Source organism: Eulemur rufifrons, chromosome 16, assembly GCF_041146395.1.
Source record: "Eulemur rufifrons isolate Redbay chromosome 16, OSU_ERuf_1, whole genome shotgun sequence".
In the NCBI taxonomy this organism is placed as follows: domain Eukaryota; kingdom Metazoa; phylum Chordata; class Mammalia; order Primates; family Lemuridae; genus Eulemur; species Eulemur rufifrons.
In genome coordinates, this window is record NC_090998.1 from 68,400,900 (window position 1) to 68,420,873 (window position 19,974).

General features: G+C 34.4%; 1 protein-coding gene across 2 annotated transcripts in view; it reads right to left on the bottom strand.

Moving 5' to 3' along the window:
- Positions 1-385: 385 nt before the first annotated feature.
- The window catches only part of LOC138397221 (uncharacterized protein C9orf85-like), a 360,452-nt gene continuing 340,863 nt past the window's right edge, over positions 386-19,974 (bottom strand). For both annotated transcript variants that reach the window (XM_069491188.1, XM_069491187.1), the window contains one exon: positions 386-441. The gene's annotated coding sequence lies outside the window, so the exon portion shown is untranslated. The remainder of the gene's footprint in view (positions 442-19,974) is intronic.

Consider the following 19,974-nt stretch of genomic DNA (forward strand, 5'->3'; position numbering starts at 1 on the left):
ATCCTAGGAGATGACCAATTGGCTTATAGATCTCTCTTTAGAGGAAACAAGTTAGTGAAACAGCACAGGTTTGGATTTTTGTTACGTTGTTATCCCAGATATAAGTTTGTTCTACACAAAAAACCTGATTTTATTTTATTTTTCTAAGTTAAATATTGTCCCTTACCTAGAGTTAACATGGGTTATACCATCTCAAAAGATGCCTGTTATCTAGGCTGTCTTTTTCCATTAGAGGGCTGGGAGACTTACAGCTGACAGCATACAATTTCTACCTGGCCTCTGGAACCTTCCCCAAAGCTTCCAAACCTTTAATTTTTGGGGCTTCATCCCCAAGCATTCCAGGCTGACCTACCTTAGAGTTACTGCTTCCTTTCAGGATAGCTTCCAGTCTCCCACAAATCTCTCTCCTCATGAAGTCAGGCCACTCTCACTCTTTCATCCCTGTAAAACTTTCTATTAATATTTCTAAAATAATCCAGCTCCTTTTTAATTAAATTTGCGAACAAAGTCTCTAAAACACAAAACCTGCTTGCCTTATAAAGAGGGAGGAGGAAGAATGGTTCTCATTTTTCCTGATGAGCCTACAGCAAAAGTAAGTACAGTTGATTTCACCTGATCATCCTGTTGCATTGGTTTGGTAGCTTTTCCTGCTTTAATGGTTTTAGAGGCTCCTAAGTAGGTGCTTATCTCTTCCTGGCTTAAAAAAATGAGATCTTAGAACTAGGATTTTGGGTGTAGAGATCTCTCAGGTTGAGCAGATTTTTTTGTTTGTGTGCACTTTGCATATGCAAGTATCGATAATTTAGTGTGAAGTACTGTGAAGTAAAAAATCAGGTGTTCATCCCTAGAAGATTTTGTGGAGTACCACTTTGTTCTGGGGACTGGGAGTGGTATTGGGATTTGGGACACAGATGTGAACAATACAGACAGATCATGGGATCTTACATTCCATCAGGAATTTTTTAGAGAAAGATGATGATTAAAATGATTATATGCACTGTCGTAAATGCTGTATGTAAAGTATTTGATTTAATATTTTCAATAATCCTATATGTGGATATAATAATTAGCTCCATTTTATAGATAGGGAAACTGAGATAGAGAAGACTTAGGTAGTTTGCTAAAGTTGAAAATGCCTACAAGTGCTTGAAATACTATTATTATAAACTTCAAGTATTCAAAGCTTGTGTTCAATGCTGCCATGCTAGTCAGGGTGGACATAAGAGTAGGATATAGATTTTTAAAAAATCAGTAGACTCTCTTGCTGCCTTCTTCTGAAATATGCTTCAGATGTAAGTTTATTCAGTAAAAATTAGAGACACAAAGTGTTATGGGTTGAATTGCGTCCTCTCAAATTCATACATTGAAATCCTAAACCCCAATACTTCAGAACTTATTTGGAAATAGCATCATTGCAGACATAATTAGTTAACAAAATATGAGATCATACTGGAGTGGAATAGGTCCATAATCCAACATGATTGGTGTCCTTATAAACAAGGGCAATTTGGACACAGACGTGCACACAACAATAAAAATGCCATGTGGATATGAAAGCAGAGATCAGGTGTTGCATCCACAAGCCAGACAGCACCAGATTATTACCAGCAACAACCAGAAGCTGGGAGAGAGACGTGAAACAGATCCTTCCTTGCAGCTTTCAGAAGGAACCAGCACTGTTGACACCCTGATTTTAGGTGTCTAGCCTCCAGATTTGTTAGACAAAAAAATTTCTGTTGTTTAAGCCACTCAATTTATAGTACCTTGTGACAGAAACATGAGCAAACTAAATCACAAACCATCTGAAGCCGTATGTCATGAACACATGTGCAGGGCTTGATGAAAATGCTTCCTTAAGGTACTCTGTTCATTGTCAATGAGGGCAAACACACTGAACAGATCACATATTGTAACATACTAGCATCAAACCGCTTAGTATGTATGTTCATCTATATTGGCAGACTTATGGCCACCCTAGACTTGTATATCCCCTTAGAAAAATTGATTCATTTTAGAAAAACGAATAATTCGATTTATCCATCATACTCAGCATATGCTTCTTTGTTTGGTGGAGGTTAACAAAAGAAAAGGAGGAAAGCCATAAAAATAAACTTTGAAAATAGAGCAATATTATTAAATGTGAAATCTGAAAATAAACATTCAAGATAGCCAACCTAGTCTGTGATGAAGTCAGAAGGTTAATCCGCATCACACCCTCCAACTCTAAAATTCTATGTTAATGTTCCCTCAGAGTTCATTTATTGTATAAATATTTACTGAGAATTAACTATGCACTGGGTCTTATGAGAAAGAAATAATTTTTCATTTCAGAGGTAAGAAGAAGGTTGAGTAGGTAAGAAGAAGACATGAACATAAACAAACATTGAATCACATAGAGAGTGATGCACAAGAAAGGGGCATATGAGGGAATATATTAATCATAACTTGGAACAAAAAATGATACTAATAAAATAATACTTCCATTAATAAAAAATTTGAAATTTAAGAATATTGAAGTCAGTATTTTCAATGGTAAAGGAAGGTTATAACACTAGAGGGTCTATCAGGGAAGACCCTCTTTGCTTGCCTAACATCAGATTACATAGTTTTAATTTCTGCTTTTTAAATTTTTTTAGAACACCTTTAGATTTACAGAAAAGTTGAACAGATAGTATACAGAGTTCCCATATACCACTTCCCTTGACATATAATCACAAAGTTTCCCCTATTGTTACACTAATGCAAGTGCATTAGTGTGATAAATTTATTACAATTAATGAACCAGTAATAACATATTATTTACTAGAGTGTATAGTTTACATTAGGGTCCATTCTTTGTGTTTTACAGTTCTATGGGTTTTGATAAATGTACCATGTCATGTATCCACCATTATCATATCATAAGGAATAATGTCATTGCCTTAAAATTCCATTGTGCTTCACCTATTCAGCACCTATCTCTTGTCAATCCTATGTTTATTTTCAATTTGTTTCTTCTTTTATATTTAAATTGAATATCTTTCAAACAGCATCTAATTGCAGTCTTGGAATTTTAACTATTCTGACAATTGCTTAACTACTTTCTAGGATTTCATTCTAGCTCTTCTGGGTTTCTTTTTTTTTTTTTTTTAGCACTCCTTATTTGTATTATTATTTTTAATTTATAATTTTTAATATACTTTATTTTTAGAAAAGTTTTAGGTTCATAGAAAAACTGAGCAGAAGGTACAGAGATTACCCACATGCCCTCTGCCCCCACACATGCACAGCCTCCCCCATGACACATCCCTCACCAGATTGGGACATTGATTACAACTGATGAACCTACATTGACACATCATTATCACCCAAACTCCATAGTTTGCATTAGGGCTCACTCTTAGTATTATACATTGTATGGGTTTGTTTGGACAAATGTGTAATGACATGTATCCACCATTATAGCATCATAGCGAGTAGTTCGCTACCCTAAAAATCCCGTGCTCTTCCTATTGATTCCTCCCTCCCCACTAAACCACTGATCCCTATACTGACCCCATAGCCTTGCCTTTTCCAGGATGTCACAGAGTTGAAATTATACAGTATCTAACATTTTCAGATTGGCGTCTTTCATTTAAGTTCCTTCTGTGTATTTTCATGGCTTGATAGCACATTGCTTTTTGGGGCCAAATAATATTCTATTGTTTGGTTGTACCAGCTTAATTATTCATTGACTGAAAGACCATCTTGCCATCTTGGTTGCTTCCAAGTTTTTTTTTGTCATTTATGAATAGAGATGCTATAAACATCCTTGTGCAGGTTTCTGTGTGGACATAATCTTTCAGCTCCTTTGGGTAAATATCAAGGAGCAAAATTGTTGGATTATATGCTAAGAGTGTGTTTAGTTTTGTAAGAAATTGCAAACTGTCTTCAAAAGTGGCTACATCATTTTGGATTCCAACCAGCAATAAATGAGAGCTCCTTTTGCTCCACAATCTCACCAGCATTTGCTGGTGTCAGTGTTCTGGATTTTGGCCATCCTAACAGGGGTGTCTAGATTAGCTTTTTGCATTTAGATGTCCATTTGTTCCAGCACCACTTCTTGAGACAACTGTCTTTCTCCATTGTATTGCTCCTTTGTCAAAAAAATCAGTTGACTATATTTATGTGGGTCTATTTCTGTTCTCTCTGTTCTTTTCCATTGAATTATTTGTTTATTCTTTCACTAATATGACACTATCTTACTGTAATTTTATAGTAAGTCTTGAAGTTGGGTAGTGTTAGTCTTCCAACTTTGTTCTTTTCCTTTAATATTATGTTAGCTATTCTGGATCTTTTGCCTCATCATATAAGTTTTAAGATCAATTTGTCAATAGCCACAAAACAGCCTACTGGAATTTTGATTCGAATTACATAAAAACTATAGTTTCAGAAGTTTTTCTGTTGATTCTTTTGGATTTTCTACATAGTCGATTATATCATCTGCAAACAAAGCAGTTTATTTCTTCTTTTCAAGTTTGTACACATTTTACTTCATCTTCTTGTCATATGGAATTAGCAAGAACTTCCAGTATAATGTTGAAAAGTGGTGAGTGGGGACATTCTTGCCTTGTTCCTGATGTTAGTGGCAAATCTTGGAGTTTCTCACCATTAAATATGATGTTAGGTATGTTATTTTTAGGTGCTTTTTACCAAATTGAGAAAGTTCCCCTCTATTCTTAGTTTGCTGACAGTTTTTATGATGAATGGATGTTGAATTTTGTCAAATTCTTTTTCTGCATCTATCAATACTATCATATGATTTTTCTTCTTTAGATTGTTGATGTGATGGATTACATTAATTGATTTTCCAATGTGACCCCAGTCTAACATACCTGGGGTAAATTCTATTTGGTCATGGTGTATAATTATTTTTATGCTTTTTTGGTTTCAATTTCTTAATATTTTGGGGGGATATTTATATGTTCATGAGAGATATTGCTGTGCTGTTTTCCTTTCTTGTAATGTCTTTATCTGTTTTTGATATTAGGGTAATGCTGGCATTATGTAATAAGAAAGTGTTCTATCTGCCTCTTTTTTTTTGGAAGAGATTGTTAGAGGACTGGTACAATTTCTTCCTTAAATGTTTGGTAGAATTCATCATGGAAACCAACCTTGCTTTCTTTTTTGCAGTGTTATTGACTATTGATTTAACACCTTTAATAGATATAGGTATATTGGGATTATTTTTTTCTACTAAACTCCATTTGGGTAGTTTATGTCTTTCAAGGAATTAGTGCATTTCAACTAAGTTATCAAATAACCTTAGACTTGTTTATAATATTCTTTTGTTATGATTTTCATGTCCATGGAATTAGTAATGATGACCCTTCTTTCATTTCTGATATTACTAATTTTTGTCCCTTCTTTTATTTTCTTTGTTAGCCTAGATAGAAGTTTATCGATTTTATCAATCTTTTCAAAGAACCTGCTTATGTTTTTGTTTACTTTCTATGTTTATATATGTTTAGATACACAAATATTTAGCATTATATTAATATTATAATTGCCTACAGAATTTTGTACAGTAACATACTGTACATGTTTGTAACCTAGGAGCAATAGGCTATACCTATAGCCTAGATGTATAGTAGGTTATACCAGCTAGGTTTAAGTACATTATATGATGTTTCCATAATGACAAAATCACCTAATGATGCATTTCTCAGAATTTATCCCTGTCTTTCAGTGATGCATGACTGTAATTGTAAAGCCTATAGTATTTGCCTTTTATTAAATCCCTAATTGGGTATATGTTAAATATCAACCACAATAAATAAAAAAATAAATAAACTAAAAGCTCATGTATTTTTCATTGTAGTATAAGAAATGCTAGTTGATACTCATGCTGACATTAATGTACAGAAAAATTCATTGTATATATTTTGCTATAGATAATTAATGATGCTTCAATGAATTTAAGCCCCTATGATAAATTATTTGAGTCTTCTTTTTAAGTAGGCTTTGAGCAAGCTGAGCATATTGCTTTTTAAGAAAGGCTTACTTATGGATTATCCATATTAAATATTGCTCAGTTCCTTATATTAGGGCTTGTCTCTTTTCCAATGCTAATAACTATATGTCCATATCATATGTATAAGTACATATTGCAAAAAGTGGTCAGAATTAAATAGATACATAATTCGACTTAATTCACTCAAATAAATTAGACCTAAATTTAAAAAAATTCTAGTACTTGTATCATTTAATTTAGCTGTTTAAATGATTCTCTGCCTGGCTCTGCTAGCACAATAGCTGCAGCTTTCTTTTGCTCTCTCTCTCCGGCTCTACAAAGTGCTTGCAGCCCGACATTGTAAGTTCAAGGGTGGAGCTCCCTGCTCCTGGTTTCAGGAACCTTGCATTTCCTCCTCTGCTTGCCTCTTCCTCCTTCTTTTACTCAACTTCAGATTACTTGGGCATTGAACAATTTACCTTGTTCTACTTTCAAGAATTATCTCCTGGTGCTGGTCTGTTTACCTGACATGTGACCTCTTACCTCTCTTGACCTTAGTTATTTAGGTGAGGAAACCACTCCTTTCAAAAAATTATGGAAAAAGAAGGCATGAAAGAGAACGTGCCCCTCTTGGCATTTCCTTAGTTCTAGCTTCAGTTTAAGATTAAAAAAAAAAACATACACTCTTCATTGGAGGCTAAGGCATCCTTTAAAGAAATAAACCTCTTGGGAGAAAAGATAATCTCCCAGTTATTATGAAATGCTCACTCATAAGTATGTTCCATTAGAATAAATTACATAGCTTTTAAAGAGCTTTTAGGATTTCAACAATGAGAATCATTTCTAGGAGGAGAAGAATTTTTTTTTTCTTTCCAGAGCATGATTACAAATCATTTTTCCTGCCATCTGTTTTTCAGAATCATAGTGCAGTGAAGAATCTCTCCACTTCCTCTGTTGTAAAAGGAAGGAACTGAAGTCATTAATGGCTCTGATGAAATTAGGAAATTCATACTCTCACATCCCCAAAGAGAATATGTCAGTAGTTTTAACAGCTTAAAAGTCTCTCTCAACTTCTCTCTGTGTTCATTAAGAAAACACATGAGAAATTCCCATATGGAAAGTATGGATTTTTCTCTCCCCTAATCGCATAAAGTAGTTTCTTGTCTCTCCCTTCCTTTCTGCTGAAGTGAACTGGATTAAACCACAGGCCACTGTCTGTTTCAGTGCATTCTGGTCCATCTCTACCACCAATTAATTGCCACATGCTTGCATGCACAGGTAATAAGCTCTTATGCTTCTAGAAATGTCTTGACCCCTTCTCCAAAGTATGTATACAGAGCTTTTTGCTAAAGTTTCTAGGCACTTTGTCAAAGGCTTACTGTTCATAATGAAGACGGGAGAGACTACAAACAGTGAGAGCAAAGCCTGCAGCTGTTGGGAGAGACACTGCCAAGATAGCAGCAGCTTTGAAGGATAAACTGGGAGATTATGTTAGCAAGCATGGCTAAGGGCTTCTGGAGGGCTGGCGGAGACTACACTTCCTTATAATATTGTACAACCGGTCTAAGTGTTTTATTCTCTTCTAATGAATTGTTTATGGTCCCTGTAAAACATCAAACAAATTTTTTTTTCAGAAGAATCATATTTCATTAACAGTATTTAGGGCTTTGAGGTAAACATATATGTTAGGACCTAAGAGAGTGAAGGACAGTGATTTCAACAAGTCTTATGTATTAGAAATGAATACTTAGATTGAGTCAGCATAGTCACACCATTGCTTTTTCTGCAAATATTTTCCAAAGAATAGTAATCTTTAAGCCAGTAATTTGTTCTATGAAGTATGATTTTAGGTAAGATCTAATTTTTGTTTTCATGTCATAGCTATGTTTCATTTCTATGAAATAGTTTCTTTCCCCAATTTTTATAGTCCTAGGGCTGTAATATCTGTTGAATTTTTAGTTTTCTTTGTGCTATATTTTTCCCTTTGTATTTAAACACTAAATTATAAAAATTATATTTCAGAAGCTGGTATGGACATTCATAATATATGGAATTTTTATATATATATTCATGCAAATATTAATATGTGGAATTTACACAAGTATCTAGATTCTAAACTTTAGATTTTGTGGTGCTCTATACAATTTTCTTGTTGCAGGCTTGCGTTCTCAATTATACTTTTTACTGGACTAACATTAAATTCCATTTCCTTTCCTGAAGAATACACATTGGGAAATAGACACATGTTAGGCAACCTAGAATAATACCTGCACATAGTAGATATTAAATAGATCCTGGCTGAATGAGTAAATGAAGGAATGTTGCTGAATGAAGCTAAGAAAATCAGAGTAAAAAATTTTTTTTAAATCAAATATCAGCAATTGAAAACATGTCACATTTAATATAGATATTTGAGAATGTATCATATTTTTCAATTTTTATAATCATGGCTTATTTATTTTTTCATTGGCATAAGTACAGTTTCAATAAATGAGCTATATATATAACATATATGCCACTTTAACTTATTTTAAAAACATTATGTTATGAATGTTTAATGAATACTGAATTTACCTAGATAATATTCTAGAATATAAGTCTACAGTGTTCAATAGTACACATGTACTAAAACTTACTGAAATTACCAAAAACAATTTTTAAGCTTATATTCTAATCAGTTTTTATTCAGCCTCAAAGTGCTCTTTGATATTGGTTTGAACACAATAGGACAAAAGGCTACTTTTGTTCATAGGTTTAGTCCTTACGTTGTTTCCTTGTCAAAATATATTTGCCAGAAATCTCTCTTTCTATCTGTATATTTATAACAATTATCTTTGGCTATTTTGAGAATGGTGCCATTTTAACATCTTTACTCCATGTAGATAGGATATTTTTATAGCATCTGGAAAGACTCAATTGATACATTCAGGATATAGTAAAGGCTTATTTGAGAATTGATTATAGAAAGAGAGGCTATAGATGCTAGGCAGGAAGGTATCATAGATGTCCATTTCTATTATTGTTCAGCCAATGCTCCGTAAATTACATACCATAAATTACTACTGTTGAATCAGTTTTTGAGCATTTATCTCTAATAAACATTTTTCTCTAGAATTAACCTATTTTTGTATGTTTTTCAAAATGGTTGTACTGATGTACAATGCCACCTGGGTATTGTCTGTATATGACAGTAAAGTAACAATTTTTACAGAGGGAGTTATAAAAAAAATTGAACTTGTCTGAGGTTATGCACCAACTGGTATTCAAATAATATAACGTAGACTTAGAAGACCATGTTCACACAGAAAAACCTTAAAACAGTTTCAGAAACCTGCCTGTGCTTGGCTGGCAAATGGATCATGTACTTATTTATACCCCGCCTTATTCTAGAAAGTATTTCAAGATGACTAAATGTATCTATAAAATAACTCAGAACAGACTTGACAAAACCGGGCAGAATATACATCAAATTTCTTTCCAAGTAAAAGATAGTGGGGACAGCAAAAACCACTTTAAAAGTCCTTAATCCCAACTTCTATGTGGAGTTTGATCCATCTTAAAGCTGAGATAGAGGCAGGATTAGTCTCTTGGCGTAAAGTTTTACATCCTTTTTAGAAAGTGGTTTGGCAAAAACACAAGCCATAAAAATATGCCCACTCTGACCCAGTAATTTCCCTTCTGGGAGTCCTAAGTAATAAATTATCAAATATGAGTATAATGAATTTTATCCACTAAATGTTTGCCACAGTTTTCCTTATAATATTCAAAACTTAGAAACATCCTAAATCTTCAACCAAAAAGGAAGCATTGGATAAATATTATTACATCTACTTATTGAATAGCAATTTAGTCGTTAAAATGTGATTATCACTAGAAAAATTAATATAATATGATATTGAGTGAAAGCAGAATATTAAATACCATATGCAGTGTGACTATAATTATATTTAAAAAGAAAAATATTATATATTACAGAAAAAAATGAACTAAAATAGGCCAAAATGTTCACAGTATAGTATTAATATGAAGGGAACCATAGGTATATGTAATCTTGATTTTTGTTTATTAAAATTTTACTATGGGCTTATATTGCTCAAAAATAAATTACTTTGAGGAATAATTAAGCCTCCAATATCTAAGTAATTACATTCTTATATTCTGATGTAAGATCAAGAAACAGGAAGAATTTCCATGGTGAGGTTACCATCTGGTGAGTATCCCCTGGGTACCATGGCCCCAAGCAGGAATGCTGAGGGGCATGTGAAGTTCTGCAATGGGAGGACAGCTGAGGTCAAACAAAAGAGCAAGCTCATGAGAAGGGGAGATGGTGGAAGCTCACAGAGTTTGAGAACTTGAGAAGAGACAACAGCCTATTGCCAAAAATCGAAGTGGGGCATGACTTATGTAATCTTTTTATAAGGAAATTCCAAGGAGCCAAGAAGATTCCACCTGCGTGGAACCAGTAGGTGTCAGAGGGAATGTATGTACCAAAATCTACGCTAGTGCATGCCAGAATTTCATTCCAGCAAGATGTGAACCCAGTCACTGAAATCTGTCTCTGCTTCCTCTTCTAGATAAGAAATAGAAACCAACAGAAACAAAGGTAGAGGCCCCAGCTAGTTGGAATGAAATCACATAGGATTGGCTTTAAGCATGGGAAGAGTTTCCATTGGTTTGTGAACCTATTTTCCAAACCCCGTGTTAGATGCTTTACCTATGTTAGTTTATTTAATCCACACTAAACTTTATGAAGTAAGTAATATCATTCTCATTTTACAGAAGAGGAACCTAGACCCCAGAGAAGTCACATAACTCACTCAGGGACACACAAGTGGTGGTGGAATTAGGATTTGAACCCAGGTCTTCAAAGCACAGATACTCTCTATTATTTCTAGTGGGCTGAAAGTGAAATGGCCCATTAGCTTAAATCCAAGAAATTGCTAATTACACTTCCACCCCAAAGCATAGGGCAGATAAGATAAATTCTGTTATCTCACTGTCTATGGAAAGCAATTGAGTCATCATAACCCATTAACCTATAAGTCGTAACATTAAAAGACCACATTCACCCAGCCACATTCAGGGTATTTGGGTCTGGAGTCAGACCTTATGTGCAAGGTAATATTGACAGTGCTAATGGCATCTGTGGAAGAAAGCTTAGACATTGCCTCCTTCTTGTGAAATTTAGCATCTGATGAGAGATAGATTGACTTGTGTTGACAAAAATTACATGTTTCTAGAGCTCAACTGTTCAAATTCAATCCATACCAACTCAATCTAAATCAAGTAAACCAAACAAAAACAACTAGCTCTTAAAAACAGCGGGTGACATTGTATAATGTAGAGGATATGGCCAAACAATTCAATTACTGAGCAAGAATTTACACACATAGTTATTAATATATTAATATAGCAGAAAGTTATCATGCATCAGATACATGTGCTTGTAAGTTCAATGTATATATTCACTTTATTTGGTAGTTTGCATTTTGTCCTTATTATAGCTTTTAAAGTCAAGTGACCTCTTTTTTCCCCCTTTCCTAAAATTATACCCATTTCATAGTCAATTTCTGCTTTACTACAAAAGACCAGTCTTGATTTTCTGATATCTATTCTTCTTGGCTCTCACACAAATAACATGTTTCCAAATTTTCTATTGGAATCGTGTACTTTAAAAATGTTAACCTAGTCATGGCTTGTTATTGTTAAATCTACTGAAATTTTTCACTTTTAAAAACAGGAAATCCTCAATCAGATGTCTGGTGCTTTGGTAGAAGGTGTGGTTTACATACTTAGAGGAATGAGGCCATCTCATCTTAAAGGAGGAGACTTGAATCGACCAAAGAGTTGGTCAGTTCTGTGAAAGCAACAAAATCTAATAAGAGCTTGCATTAGGGCAACTTAGGCCACTCTTCCTGTTACTGAAAGGTAATTACTTTACTACACAACTACTGTAGTAAAACAGCTGAGAAAACCACTCCCTTCCTAAGAATAATAGCTGACTTCTTTAAAATGTGATGATAACACCTGAAACTATCTCTTCTAGAGTAATTTTCAAACTTAATTGAAACGTATGACAGGAAAGGATTTAGAAGAGAGAGAAAAAAGCGTGTTGTTATCAAGCATCTCTGTGTTGAAATCTTGAGGTTCTATTTAGTGTCCAACATACTGTGGAACATTATAACCTCTCTCATTTTTTTGCCTCTCACTTTCCCCCACTAGTTCTACTCCCACTCTTCGAAGCCCCTGCCTTCTTAAGAGTGGTAAATATTGTTGTGTGTGCCCACATCAGCCCACCCCTTATTTCACTATTTCCCAGCTCTGCACTGCTGGATCCATTGATTCTTTCCTTAACCCTGTTTCCTAAGCCAACTCTGGCTCAACAGAAAATATCCATGCACCATTTAACACTTCACACTTTGCCGTCTTAGAGGTTTAAAAACAGTCACCCTTTCAGAACCTAATGTAAAGATTCAGGCAGAATTTCTGGCCTCCCAGTTTCTACCTATCCACATTGCTCTCTGCAGGAAGCTCTGGGTCACAGTTTTCATTTCCTACCTTTCCATTGGTTTTGTCCATAGGAGCAAGTTTTTTCTTTGCTACTCCAGTGCCTAGTGTAAGCCAGGGACCAGCTGGGCAAACACTGTCCTTTGAAATTCATGTGGCCTTGTATCAATGACACACCATTTCAATGGAAGCCCTCCTGTCCTCATAATTTCTCCAGTGATACTGGGAACAAGATGGGGTATTAAACACTTCCACTCTTCCTGCTTTCAAGGTAGGCGTTTGTTTATAGGTTGTTTTGCTACTCCAGTTATGCAACCATTTTTTATTCCTGACATGAATCATAGCCTCCTATGCTTGATTTCCACCAAAAAGTATCACTCACACAAGGCAGTCTTGTGTGGATTAGACTTACTGCATATTCAAATTTTAACCACTTTGGGTCTCTGGGGCTGAAATTCAGCTTGTCTCTCACTCAAAGGTGAAGAGGGGATTGTATAGTTCCTGGGGTAGAAGGCTCTTTGGAAGCAGATGGCTACCTATCTAATTATCTATAACAGACCTTAGGATGGGTTTGGACTGTGTATTATTTTGCCTGAGAATTGTTTTTAAGGCAAATAGGTTTAGATCTTAGGGCTTAATGATTCCTAGATGACATCTGGATTTCATTTAGTTTATAATGGACTGAGTTCAAGAAATACGGAAAATTAACAGACTTTTTGACTATGGGTTTACATAAGGAAACTGTGATTGTGGGGTGAGGCAATAAATGCAAATGACAATACATTTATTCATTCATGCATTTATTTATTCAAGAAGTTTTTATTGAATGTTTCTTTCAGCCAGGCAAATCACAATATACATCAGATACACAGTTAATAAAAGGGATATGGTCCATCTCCTCATGGAAATTGCAGTCTACTGAGAGAAACAGATAATAAATGAGAAAACTAGCAAGTAAATATGCTAAGTCTATAATTTCTATGAATAACTATTAATACAAAAGGTTGTTTTTTAAAATTGACCTTATTGAGGTAAAATTGATAGACAATAAAATGTATCCATTTTAAGTGTACAGTTTGATGAGTTTTTATACTCACCAGTCTAATAAATATATAGAGCATTTTCATAATCCCAGAAAGTTTTCTTGAACTCTTTGCAGTCCATAAATACTCCCCTGGCCAATCCCAACATCCCAGGCAACCACTGACTTGCTTTCTATTAGGAGAGACTAGTTTTGCCTGTTTTAGAATTTCATACAAATGGAGACCTACAATAATAGTATTCTTTGGTGTCTGACTTCTTTCACAACATAATGTTTTTGAGATTTTTCCATGTTGTCGCAAGGATTAATAATTTGTTCTTTTGTATTGCTGAATAATATCCACTTTTAGGTATATTCCATAATTTATCTATTCACCTGTTTATGGACATTTCAATTATTTCCAATTTCTAAAGCTGCTATGACCATTGCGTACAAGTCTTTGTGTGGGCATCTGTTTTCTCTTAGGTAAATATTTGAGTGGAATTGCTGACTCATGTGGTATAAGTATGTTTAACTTTATAGGAGATAGACAAACTACTTTCCAAGGTGCCTACACCATTTTGCTCCCTTACCAGTCACGTGTGAGATTTCACACAGTTGCTCCACATCCTTGCTGGCATTGGAATGCCATTCGTTCCTATTTTAGCCATTCTAATAAGTGTGAAGAATCTCATTGGGATTTAATCCACATTTCTCTAATGACAAATGATGTGAAGGATATTTTCTGTGCTAGTTGGCCTTTTGTATATGTTTTGTGAAATGTATGTTTAATTTTATTAGCCATTTATAATTAGTTTTTGCTCCCATATTATTGAGTTGTAAGAGTTCTTTATACAATTTGGCTATAAATTATTTGTCACATGCCTATGTTGCACATATTCTCCCATTCCCCCAGTCTGTAGCTGCATTTTCATTTTCATGACAATTTCATGAGAAAAACATTTAATTTTGAGGTACTCCAATTTATCTTTTTTAATGATTTATACTTTTTTGTGTCCTACCTGAGAAATAGTCACCTAGCACAGGTTACAAAAAACTTTCTCATATCTTTTCTTCAAGAAATTTCATAGCTTTACCTTTTGCATTTCTATCTATGATTCATTTTAGGTAAATTTTTATATGGCATGAAGTAATGGTCAAGGATCATTTTTCCCCCATGTGGATATCCCATTGACTGTTTCCCATATAGATATCCAGTTCAAGCATCATTTGTTGAAAAAAACTCTTCCTTATTGAACTATCTTCACATCTTTGTTAAAAATTAATGGATCATACACAAGTGGGTTTACTTCTGACATGTTCTGTTCCACTGAACTATTTGCCTATTTTTATGACAATACCACACTGTCTTGATCACTGTAGCTTTATAGGAAGTCTTGAAACCAGATAATGTAAGTCCTTCAACTTTGTTGTTTTTAGAAAAATTATCTTGACTGTTTTAGAACAGATATTTCCATGTTAATTTTAGAATCTGCTCGTCTATTTCTACCCCCTCCCTCAAAAAAAAAGATGGGCTGGTATTTTAATTGGGATTGTAGTTAATTTATAGATCACTTTGGGGAGAATAGAGTTTAACAATGTTGAGTTTTCCAATTTGTGAACTTGATAAATCTCTTTCATTTCTTTCAATAATGTGTATAGTTTTTAATATATAAAACTTGCTTGCATATATTTTTTATGAAGCTAGTGTAATTGGTGTTGCTTTTTTAAAAAAATATATTATTTGCCAAATTTTTGTTGATAGTAGGTTATTTTGATGTTTACCAGAAGCCAAATAGTTGGCAAGTTTCCAGTATTATGGCACATTTGTATATCATACACAAACCTTCATCTAATAAGCATACTGCCTCTAAGGTGCAGAAATTAAACATACTTTCACTGTTGACACATGGAGTAAAATTAATCTATTTCATATTATTTCATTTATTTGAGCTGGTAATTTTCTTACTTCTTTTACAAACTTTTTTGATTGTGCATGTCCTCCTATTAGTAAACCATTTGTACACACACATACTTATATATGTATCTTGGGGAATGTACCTATAAATTATATACACATAATTATGTACTAATTTATTATATAAATTACATAAAATATTGACATTTTAAAAGGTCAAGATAAAGAGTAAACCACATTTCAAAATGTATTATTAGTGGTGGTAACTTTATGTTATGTCTTAAAGCATGAAATACATGTAGAAAAATTTCTTCATTAACAACTGCAGCAGTAAATCTATCGTTTACTCTTTTTGATCACTTAAAATTCATTGGCTGACTTCTTGTCAAATGATATTATGCTGTCCTTGTCTTTAATCTTGTATTATAACTGATGAACAGCTTGTTCTAGGAGAAGTGTCAGGTCTGCCATTCTTTTTGTAGTTTGCCTGTGCTTGAATTAGTAGCAATATTCTCAGTTTGTAATTTATTAATGTTCGTTAGAATCTTTTTAAACCACTTGTCCATTTTGAAAGTTAGGTTTAGCTAAATCTAAGTAATTTAATCTGTAGATATAGTTACTGAGCTTACTTAAACTGCAGCGTGCTGAAAACTGACAGGTGAATGAGGGGCCTTGCTGTCGAATCCTTTCCACTCATTCATAGGATCCCCTTGCCAGTGGGCCTGACATCAGGTTACCTGATAAACATGGCAAGTGACAATACAGCTTAAGTATAGATTATATATTAGTAAACTCTCACTTCTTTCTTGTTTCCATTAATTGTAAATGTAAGTAGAAATCGTAATTTTTTTTCTATGCCTCAATGAGTCATCTTGGCATCCTCTGATGTGTAAGTATCTCTCTCCCCTTGGAAGACCAGTGGTTTCGGCTGTATTGCTACCAAGTCCACATCATTGCATTTGACTCCTCTGACAGCCAACATGTTTTACAAAAAAGAAATTAAAAAGAAATAAAGCAACACTCCCTATTCTACAGTTCTCTGTTGCAGCCAGCTGAATCATAGTATGTTTTATTGGTCATAAAATAAAAATGAATTTGGATACTCTTTTCAGTCCTACAAGTTTGGTAATAACAATGTAAAACATATGTGTTTCTGAGGTCACATAAAAGTTCAGTATCTTCTCATCCCACAAATTATTTTACTGGAAGGTTTTGGTAAAGCAAAATCTGATTTAAATGTGTCAAGACATTTCCAAAATATTTCTAAGTTTTATTTGTTAATTATATATATGCTCCGGTCCCATCTCACTTCTATGTTGTTCTATATAATTTCTTGGTAAAAATTCAAAAGTTAAGACAAAAGTGATGCTGTGTGTAGAAACAAAAAGAATAGCTGCTACCATAAAGATACTGCACCAGGGAACTGCTTACGCTATGTGGATTTGTTCATCTGCTCAGAGGAAACTAGTTCTCAAATTATTAATTTAATAACTTAATTATAAATTCTCCTTATGAGGAGCCTTGGCAGCCCATTCACAGGTATGGATTGCCTTAAGTCCAATCATATATAACTTGGAGACGGCCTGTACTAAAAGTGAATGTTGGCCATCATACAACCCATTCATTTGCTGCAAGTTGAAGTGATACAAATTTGATTTGCAATTAATAAAATGCCTGTCTATATTGTTGTCAATAGTCCTTATTACTGCTCTTATTTTTCTCAAATTGATTTTTTCGTTTTTATTTCAAAAATTATAGGGTACAAGTGATTTTGTTACATGGATGAATTGAATCATGCTGAAGTCAGGGCTTTCAGTGTACCCGTCACCAGAATAGTGTATGTTGTACCCAGTAGGTAGATGTTTATCCCTCACTCCCTTCCCAACCTCTCCCTTCTTAGTTTTCAATGTCTATTACACAACTTTATAGCCATGTATTCTCTCATTTGGCTTCTACTTATAAATAAAAACATGCAGTATTTGTTTTTCGATTCCTGAGATGCTTCACTTAGGATAACAGTCTCCAGTTCCATCCAAGTTGCTGCAAAGACGTTCTCTCCTTACTATTTATGGATGAATAATACTCTGTGTGTGTTTGTGTATGTTTATATGTATGTGTACATTGTTTTCTTTATCCACTCATGAGTTGAGGGCACTTAGGTTGGTTCCATATCTTTGCAGTTATGAATTGTGTCGTGATAGTCTGCCATCTTGCTCTCATATTGTTTTTATGTCAACTTTCTCTCACTCTATAGTTTTTCCTTCCCTAATAAAAAGAAATGTGCAAATGCTTATTACTTTCTGCTTACTTGCTTATTCCTATTCTACTTCCCATGCCTCTCTACATGCAACCTATCTCACATCCCATTCCATTGTGCCATTCCTTAGGAGCTAACTCTGATAGAAATAGCCACATTGATACATGAGCTGTGCTACATCTGAAAGCCAGGACAAAGGCACTGAATCTAGGGACACTAAGGGGAAGCTGCTCAAGGCCAGGTGGTAATCAGAGTGACAGAGGCAGACTCTCTAAAGGTGGAAGTTCTAAGAAGGGGGTGTTATTCTCTGTATAGGATCACCAAAGAGAAGATTGTTTTAAAGATGTGTCTTCTCTTCAATTTAGTAATACCTAAAGCAGCAGAACAGAAACAACAAGCAAACAAATAAAACATTATATTTATAAAATGTTATAAGGATTTGCTCATGGGATTATGGAGCTTGAGAAGTCCTGTGGTCTTCTGTCTGCAAACTGGAGACCTGGGAATGCTGGTGGTATAAATTCCAGTCCAAATCTGAAGGCCTGAAAACCAGGAGCACCAGTGATGTAAGCCCCAGTTTAAGGGCTGTTGCTAAGTTAACACTACACAGGTGAGCCATATTGTGTGCTATGATTACATTTCTTTCTGGTACAACTTTTATTTCCTACAGATTGAGCAACTGTCTCATTTCTAATTGTTTACTTTCTCCTTTACCTCTTGCCCAATGACCTCCAAGCTCTCTCTGCTATAAGTGTAATAATCTCATTCAAACTAATAAACAGAGCAGGTATTTTATCAGTACATTTTTTTTGTACACCTTGATCTTAGAACCCTCTATCTGCCTGTTTGGATAAGATTGGTTGCTCTCTAATTCTGCTATCAAACACTATCTTGGAATATTTCACCGTCATTCTGGATATTCTAGTTGCTTCTTTCCTTATTCCATCCCCTGTTTCCTTGATCTCACATCTTCCTCATTCATACTTGGTTTACTCTCTGGGGTTACATCCGGATACAGAACAATCTAATGAGTCAAAATAAAATTGATTCAAATTTTGAGATGTTTTAAATGTTTAATAATAATCCAAATTGTGGGTGTTAAGTGAAACAAAATCAGTTTTTAAGATGATTACTACACCCACTATGCTTTAATTTAGTCAACGTGAGCAACCCACACACCACAGATTCTGTTTCTTAGGCTTTGAATGTAGGTTCTAGGTTAATGGCAGAAATTTTCCTTTCTATTTCATATCTTTATTGTGGATAAACATGTAAATCTCCTTATCCTTTTTCAGTGATAACAGTTACAACCCCACACACAATTCTGAGGTTACCAGAGTTCTTATCTTTGTCTCTGAATTCCTCCGTAGGAGTACAAAAATAAACCTACCCTAGACAAAAATCCCAAGATACTTGGAAGTTACATGATTTTTATTTTTTATTTGTTTTCTTCATATCTTCAAGTAGCTGCCAAATTCTGGCTCTTTTTTTCTTTTTAACATCTACAGGGACCTACTTCTCTTTTATTTTTCTTTCTTGCCTTCAGTAGTGTGTGGATGAGTACATTTTGAGACAGAAACAGGGTAAGAGATTCCTGGAAATAGCCTGATTCATATTCATATAAAAGAGTAAATGTGCTAGATTAATAACAATTATTGATTAATCTTTATTCTCTCTGAGTGTGGTCCCTTAGCTCATACAGAGGACCAGGTGATTTGGTCAAAACCTCAGCAACCTAATCATTCTGTGGGTCATTTGTTGTGGTGGTGGTGGTGATGGTGGTCTTTTTTCCTAAGACATTCAGCAAATATAAGGAATAAGCAGTTATGTGGCTGAAAGGAACTTAGACACACTTTCAACCACTACTCTTATTTTCAGTAGAACCTTTATTTCACTTTCAAAGGTGGCTGCTGATATCAATTCTTAAGCATGATAGGCTGAATCTATACACCTCCTATTGGTAAAGAACCAAGGAATTTAGAAGAAGTGATGGAGGGAAATAAAAAAGAAAGTTGATGTTTCTTGTATACCTCTTATGTATCACACATTGTGATAGGATCTTTCTTGTTTCACACCTACTGGAATGAAAACTATGTGGACAGGGATTTTGTTTTGGTCACTACCGTATCCTAGGTTCCTTGAACAGTGCTGGATACAAAGTAGGCTCTGAATGAATGAATGGATAAGCGAACATGGTATCTTGTTTAATAATGGCAGTACCCTTTTTGTGATATTATCCAAAAGTTCAAGTAGTTTTCTTTTGTTCTCATAGGTCATATTAATAGTAACAATTAGCAGGA